The sequence below is a fragment of the Bombyx mori genome, chromosome 1, assembly GCF_030269925.1.
Source record: "Bombyx mori chromosome 1, ASM3026992v2".
NCBI lineage: Eukaryota > Metazoa > Arthropoda > Insecta > Lepidoptera > Bombycidae > Bombyx > Bombyx mori.
This window is the reverse complement of record NC_085107.1, coordinates 4603735-4612408: the sequence shown is the minus strand read 5'-3', so window position 1 is coordinate 4612408 and position 8674 is coordinate 4603735. Positions and strand designations below refer to the sequence as shown.

The 8674-nt window shown below is 38.7% G+C and overlaps 1 long non-coding RNA gene across 1 annotated transcript; it reads left to right on the top strand.

Moving 5' to 3' along the window:
* The first annotated feature begins 608 nt into the window (after positions 1 to 608).
* On the top strand, positions 609 to 7027 carry LOC134199753 (uncharacterized). Its single transcript, XR_009974379.1, has 3 exons — positions 609 to 1408; positions 5423 to 5555; positions 6937 to 7027. It is a non-coding gene; the product is annotated as an uncharacterized LOC134199753 (long non-coding RNA).
* The last annotated feature ends 1647 nt before the right edge of the window (positions 7028 to 8674 follow it).

Sequence of the window (8674 nt, the reverse complement as noted above, 5' to 3'; positions counted from 1 at the left end):
ATTAGGATCCGTCAGCATCGAGACGCTGGTCTTAAGCTCTGTGTAAGGGATGTGGAGCAGTCGTTATCAGCACCACATCTGGAGTGCATTGATTTTGCGCTGGTCTTTCTTCATGTTTCCCATAAAGAAATATAGAAAAGACAAAGGTCTCCTTTAGGCGGACCTTCGTGGCTTTTGCCATATTAAGGTTGAATAGACTCTTCAGCTTGTTTCAAGCTTTTCTTGGACTTTTCTTTCATTTGGATATTACAAACATGTAATTAATTTCATTTATAATATAACTGAGGATCTTGTTAAATAGTAGAAGCCGATCGCTGATTAGAAAATAAATAAACTGCTTAGAATTCGAATAACAGCGAGGGTGAATAATAGATGCGACCTTTTGTCTCTGATCTCGAGTGTCACGGATGATAAGTGGGCGGCGATCTCGTTTGTCGATACCAGAACAACAGAATCTTACAGAAGTAGTCGTATGCTCTTCAACGAAAGTAATACGTTTTATTATATTTGGAGCAAAGTAAAAGTAATGTATAAATGTTTAATTTATTATGTTTTGAGCTGAATTTTACTGACGCTTTAACTAATAATGACGACAGCAATCGCTCAGAGTAGTAGCTTATCGCGGAGAAGCAGTAGAAGTAGCGAGGCTAGGTTTGAGTAAGCAGCTCATTCATCAATCGATCTTTTGACATTCAAGTCGGTGAGTTCCACTAATAACTAGACGTCAGGTGTGCTGTGAACGCGTTTGCTAATTTAGTACATTAAAACTTCCTCCTGGCTGAGCCTTTGCTCGCCCACCTGTCCTGGTGAAACTGGAAAGGACTACGAAAAAAAAACATGAAAACATTTATTATTAACAAAGGCAAAAAATTAAAAAGGACATCTACCGGAACAAACCAACTAGAAGTTTTTTAATGTCCTAGTGACAAGCTATAGATTGGACCTGCCTTTTGTGTTCGAAGACCTTTTAATAGCGTAGCTCCGGAAAATTCGGAGTCAGACCGGACCGAGATGCTCAGACACACACATAAACGTTACTTAATATTGGTACCGAATATTTCGACTCAAAATAGAAGTCTCTGCAGCTGATCACCAAACACGAAAGCGTGGAAACATCCAGCCCGCGTTGGAAATGAGGTTAAAGTCACAATTTTATTGCCAAAAACTTCATTCACTATACCTACCTCTAAATCCAACCAAAGGAGATCTTAAGCTATTAGTAGTTACGGTGTCATTTTAATTTTATTAACCGCAGTTTGTTAATACTTTCAGTAACTGCTGCCATCTGTTGTTTCGATATAAAAACTGACTAGAACTCGACTAGAAGCACTTATTCAGTTTTATGATATCCTGGTGGCATCTTGAAGAGTTGACGCGTGTTCGGAGTATCGAGTGTGCGCCCAACGAGGTTGGCATATTGCGCATGTATTTTATTTACATAACAAGAAATACGTTTCCGCTACTTTATTGTGTTTAATAAATTGTATTTGATACAAAAAATGTTGAACATAGATTAACTACTATAGTTTTTATTACTTATTTGATGATTTTTTGGTGGAAGGAAGTCCTCAACATTTGTCATTTACGACTCACATCATTAAGTAATAAATAATTCGTTTCAAAAGGTCATCTTACATAAATCGTTATCTTAAGTGAAATTTGATAAATAAAGAGTTTGTTTTCGACCCGAAAGGACAAACAGAAGACAATCGAAACTTCAGAATAGTATAAGATTTGATGTGTCTGTCTTGTGGAATAAGGACTTCTTTTGAAGCATATAAAGCTAAATTCACTATAGTTGACTTGACCAAAAGAATCACTTTTCTCTTTTGTCTATGTCTCTCCGTCTTTCTTTTTTATTTCGTCCATACTAAATTTCTGTACTAGCTACTGTTTTTACCCACACTGCTGTACTGTTTCTGAGCGGACCTCCAGTAAAGTCCAGTAGCTAGCTAGCTGTATCCAATCATATACATGACGTGGGTGTAACGGTTACATGCGACACCAGGAGACCATAATCGAAGGAAAAGTTTCACAATATATGAATAAGCAAAAGAGATAGCATCTTACGACATATCCAACGTAAATGAAAAAGAGGCATGAAATATTTTCCCTACAAATCAAACAATAACATCGTCAACATCTCGAAGATTCTTTCTATTGTGAAAAAAATGACGTGAATGAATTTAAATTAATTTAATGATTTATCAACTCCTAATTTCGCATAAAGCTACCACTAGCTACTGTGAAGCCTCAGGGAGAAGATATCTATGTTCAAATTGGAAATGTTTTTCGGTGGAAAGATTCGGCTTGCTCTGAATTTGGGACCGGGACAACGATATCGAATACTTAGAGTTTTTTATTGAGCTACCCCATAAAATATCAAGCAGCAAAGAATTGGCATTATGTTAAAACCATATCAGAGTATTATGATAGTGAGTTTATTTGTTGGTTCCATGTCCTAACCATCAAAAAAATTCAGAAATAAAAGTTTGATTCTCGAAGGACTCATTCAGTTCATTCAAGAGTTCATTCTTTTTCTATTAACTTTAGCGAAGCCGCGACTAAAATTTATTTCCTAAAATTGTCATTTAGTGCCACATTGTAAATATAAAATAGCTTATTTTGTTTTAATTTTACTGATACATTTCTTTGAGCAGGTTCATTTGCGAAGCAGCTGCTCTCGAGTTGTTAGGTCTCCTTTGGAGACGCTCGGGCAGCTGTTAGCAAATCCCACCCCTCCCGTGAGTGAGCCTCGGCTCGCCCACCTATCCTGGTGAAACTGGAAAGGCCTCTGGGTCACTAGTGATCTCTCATTCATAAAATAATAATAATATAAAAAAAAAGCATTTGCTTGGCAATAGTCCGTTTCTAATAAAACTAAATCATGAGCTAACATTAATTAGGGTCGAATTTTGATCATTGGTTAAACCTTAAAATAACAGTTAAATTCACAATTATGTATATAAATTCACGACCAAGTTGGGATATCCGTGACTTCAACTTGTGTATTTATTACATTTAATTCATTTCGATTAAAATACAATTGAGGATTTTTTTAATTAGTATAAGTTGATCACTGAATAGAAAATAAATAAACGTCTTAGAATTGTAATAACGGCTATTGTAAACAATAGATGCAACTTTTTGTCTCTGATCTCGAGTATCGCGGATGATATGTGGGCGGCGATCTTGTTTGTTGGTACTAGAACAGCAGAGTCTTACAGAAGTAGTCGCGTCCCTCCTGAACAAAGGTACTGCGTTTTCTTACTGTAAAATTTCTTGTATCGTTGGTATGGAATGGAAAAATGATGAATGAAAAATCCAATCTATTAGTATTGTCAGAATGATATAAAATATTTATTTCATTATCGAGTGTGCGCCCAATTGGCATATTGCGCATGTTTTTTTTTGGAGTTTACTCCTTTAGAATCGATTTACATATATAGGCCCGGGGTATGAAAATTATGGGGACCAAAATCGTACTAGCATGTCACACGAAATGCGTTATGCGCCTGATTGCGCATGTCACACGAAATGCGTATCGCAGGTGACGCCGGGCTGCTGCGCCGGCAGTCCGCCACAAAGCCTCGTACTGATCGCGCGTTTCTCTCATTATTGTATTTTCATATATTTGTTAGTCGTTTGTTTTGTGTCTCGTTAATTTGTTAATAATCTGTAGTGTATCGTGTTGTCGTAATATAGAACTATTTCTCGTATTGTTTCGTTTAATTTTTTATATCCAGTAAACTCCAGTCGTGCGTCGGAGCGGACACACACACTTTTTTTTGTTTTTCGGGTCAATTCGGAGTTTAACCGACTAAAACCTCCTGTCGCTCAACAACCAGCATCCAAACCTCGCATGAGACAGAACTCATGAAAAGGCAAAGGGGAGAAAGTGAAGCGTTTAGTGCGGAGCACATCTCTCCCACCACCCTCCCCCTCGGGACGCCGGACTGGCGGTCGTCGGCGCCACGACCACCAGCCCTCTCGGTCAGCAGGCTATCCGAAGCCCGCCTAATATTGCGCATGTAGTAAATAAATACAACAAGTGTCCATAAATACATTTTCTTTACATAAATAATCTTTATCATTTTACTCAAAGAAAGGTTTTCTTGACAATATGCCATTTACAGATGAGCCTCAAGGCTCACATCATATGTGTGTCATGTTGCAACGCTTATTTCGGCCGATACCTCAACCGTGTCGCCTAGAGGGAACCGATGACGCAGTACCACTCTGGAGAGGAGAACTCTCCAGAGCACACGCTCACGCCCTCGTCGCGGTCATAGGAGAGGACCTGTCGCTGCTAACCGCCGTGGCTACGAAGTCCGGCAACAATGAGTCCCCGAATGCAATGTTTGACTTTTGTGAATCCATCATCTCACAGAAGGAGGCGGCGGAACAAGAGAGAGAGAGGTCTGCAGCGATCTTCGTCGTCGAGCCGGAGGCCGGAGGAGACATCATGAACTTACGTATGAGGCGTAGGTATATCCCCTGTATGAGGCGGCCTCTCCCGCAATAGTTCACGAGACGAACTGAGGGGTGAAGGTCACGCGGCGTGTTACCATTATTCCAGCGCGCCGTTCAAGAGTAACAGCATAAGAGTGACCAGTTGGTGGTGTATCGCGTCTAAACCCGGCAGGCTGATTCCGACCCAGCGGGGTATCCGGTACTGGGCGTCCTTGAGGTCAACCGCACGTTTTTTTGCAGGGTTGACCGCAGTAGTCCCCTTATCCTGCCAGGTTCTGATCTCGGGGGGATCGGGGAATCGTTTAATGCTCGTTAGGCTCGGCGAGTAAATTAACCCACAGAGACAGCCCACTGAGTTTCTCGCCGGATCTTCTCTGTGGGTCGCGTTTCCGAACCGGTGGTAGATTCTGCAAAGCACTGCTCTTGCTAGGGCCAGTATTAGCAATACCTCCGGTTTGAGCCCCGAGATCTCACCTATTACGCTACGCTAGGGTAACGCTGATATAGCCTGTTAAGGATATCAGCATAGGTGAAAAAAGGTTTTACTTGAATGGTAGGTGAATCCATTTTGTGACATATATTATTATGATGATAGCTGAAATATTTTAAACTCACGCCCTATTTCGTGATATGTTTTCCACTAGAGTCATTGAGTCGTTAGCTATTAGAACGTGAGCATCATCGGGATGAGCCCTTTTTATCATCAGCACAATTGTGAATTTAGAGTTAAGACGGCTGTTCGCCGCCTCTTTGGGATCCAATGAATCCTTCTTGAAAGTGTAGAATTTAAAAAAAAAGATTAGGTACTAAAGAATGTAATTTTGGAAATGAAAATTTGAAACTCACGCACGATCATTCGCGCTTCTTTACGCGCATGACGTAATATTAAACAAAATATTTTAAATCTGAACTAAATCCGGTTTTTTTTAATGCTATCGCATCATTCCAGATCTTTCAATTAACATTGTGAAGTGATCACTCCCGTTGGCCTCTTAGAAACCATTAAGGGACCCTACTGCTGGAGAGGACGAGGACTTGGAGAACTTGGATCTAAATAAGCAAATTAGTTATGGAATCCAAAAGTAAGTCTATTGAAATTTTTACATAAAAATAAGAGATAGAATATACTCACAAAATATAAACCAGTTCCATTGAAAATTGGAACTTGTAACAAAACTACCAAACGCAATTTATTTTTCTCTTACAGTAAAAAGAGACGAGAAAGTCGACTTCCTAAGGCATGATTCACTTTGCAAAACGCATTTATACACCTCCATAGGGGTTATAAGATCCCAGTGCTATTCGGTCTGTAAACTAGGTTCTTTGAGGTTGTGCAGAAATATGTAGTACCAGGACATAATGAGCACGTTAGAGTTAGTTTTTCATGTAAACTCCATCTCGTGTTCATGGTCCAAATTGCGATGAGTCGAGGTTCGAGTAGAGAGCCGCTCATGAACCCAGTTCTTTAGTAAGTCGACAGATGGGACCTGTAGCTCAAAATCGTCCTTAAATTAAATACTGACAATATTATAGTAATAAAATTAAAAAGAATTTAAAATATATCGCTCGAATTTTCACCGTGGTCACGCATTATCTTGTCTGAGTTAATAATGAAAATTTTCAGTAGAGTATGGTCGCCCTACAACTTTCGACCCGAAAAAACATTACTCGAGACTTCAATATTTTTGCCTCAAATATAGCAACACCTTAATTTAATAAATTTAGGCTAGAAAATCTTACGAGCTATTAATTTTGATGATTGACTTTAATTCTTCAGAAAATTCGCGTCAGGATTCTCGAAATACCACGACTATCTATCCCATAATTGGTGTCACTCGATTTCTCATACGAATTGACTTAGTGTCCACGGGGTATTTATACCGCATAGCATTTGCGTGTTTGTTTGAAGTAGTAAATTTATATTTTTATAGAGAACGTTTTAGGTTTCATTTTGAAGTCACATTAATTCAAATTGTCTTGTATACAAAAATTATGTGTGCGAAAGTATCTTAATTTATTTTTTCTAGAGAGTAAGTAGAGCAAAGCTTATGAAGTTTTGCTTAAAACGAATAAATACAGTGCGTTGTGAGAAAATTTTATGTTGTTATTGCTTAGATATTGCATGTTGTATAAACGTAATAAGAACGTGAGCCATTTTAATTTTTGCCTGTTCTGGGAGCGACAGGTCGTAACTCTGTTCCTCTGGCCCTCCTCACCCCCTTCTGATTAAATCAGTTGCGGGATCCAAGACACGTAGATTTTCCCTCTAGTTACCAGAGCCTCATCATTCAGTTCACAAGGAATTATCATTAATAAATACACAGTTTCCAATGGTGTAAAGCCGTAATGTGAATGTATATACGTCTCAGTACCACCGCTTTGGCTATTTCTGCAGCGAACCGGTCATGTGAAGGGAGGGCAAGCGTTGTGCAATTCCATTGAGACTGAGTCTTCACGTTCAAGGTGGCTTCATTCATGTTGTGACTCCTATGGGTTCCGGCCGCCACTTAATGAAGAACTCGTTCTCTCCACTCCGCGAAGAATAAATAATAAATTGGAAAACCTGTCTTGTGAGTACGATTAAGGACATTTTTTGATAATTTGTAAAGTTAATTTAATTATATTTGACTTTGACCAACATATATTTTATATTAATTTTAACTCTCTGTTTTTCTATCTGTGCAAGCTTCGAAAATTGATTGTAACTTAGTCAGTCTGATCGATCGAGCTTTCAGTAGCTGTCCATACATTGCGTGGGTGTAACTTTTGCATGCGATACTAGGATATCATAATCTAAGGGAAAGTTTTACAATGAACGAAAGAGTAAAAGAGACAACATATGGCCTATTCAACGTAGATGACAAAGAAGAATGAAATGTTTTACGCCGATATCAAATATGTACTTATCATCAACATCTGGAATGGCCAATAATTTTTTTACACAAATGTCTGGTTTCGGAGACATTTAAAATAACACTAGAAGTCGATCAGTACTAGAAAATAAATAGCCAGAACAGTTGCTTAGAATAAAAATAAGAGCGATGATAAACAGTAGATTTGTCTTGTCTTTTGTCTCTGATCTCGAGTGTTGCGAATAATAAGTAGGCGGCGATCTCATTTCTCGATACCAGAACAACAGAAGCTTACAGAAGTAGTCGGATTCCTCTTCAACGAAGGTACTACGTTTTATTACTATAACTATTCTTGTATTATTGGTATGATATGTAATCAAAATGATTGCAAGTAAAATTATTATAGCTTAATAAATTTGTTGAATGTCACAGTTCAAAATAATTTACCTCCAGGAACGATAATCAGAGATAAAACCAGCGACCTTCTCTTTTTAATGTCAAATGCAATATTGCAATAAAAGATATTTATTATTATCTTCTTCTTCTTCTTCCTAGCGTTTTCCCGGTCTAGTACCAGGGCCCGCTTTTCTACTTAAGCTCCTCCACTTTGTCCGGTCTTCGGCATTCTTCTGGGTGAGGCTATTCTCCTCCATACCACATCCGACCAGCGCTTCTTGGGTTTATTTAATTATCTTAACAACTAGCCGTACTCGCCTGCTTCGCTGGGCATTAAAAATTAACATTATTATTTATTGTCATTATTATTAGGGAGTTCAACACTCATATAAATATTAGCCTATTCATTAAGTACATTTATTTTCTACGTGGATACGGAGTTTCAAGTTAATCGGATGCATGGTTCAGTAGTCACATATTGGTATAGATATAGATAAATAAAACCATTTCTTATTATCGAAGGTAAAAATTAAAAAGGATCTCTACCAGGACCTAGAACTAACCAACTAGAAATCTTTTAATTTCCTAGTGAGAAGCTATAGAGTGGACCTGCCCTCTGTGTTCGAAGACCATTAAATGGCGTAGCTCCGTATAATTCGTAGCCAGACTAGAACAAGATGCACACACACACACACATATAAACGTTTTCCCTTGACTGACTCGAGTTCCCGCTTTGTAAGAACACGGTTGAGCTTATCGTTTTTTATTTATTTATTTATTGGAGTTTACTCCTTTAGAATCGATTTACATATATAGGCCCGGGGTATGAAAATTATGGGGACCAAAATCGTACTAGCATGTCACACGAAATGCGTTATGCGCCTGATTGCGCATGTCACACGAAATGCGTCATCGCAGGTGACGCCGGGCTGCTGCGCCGGCAGTCCGCCACA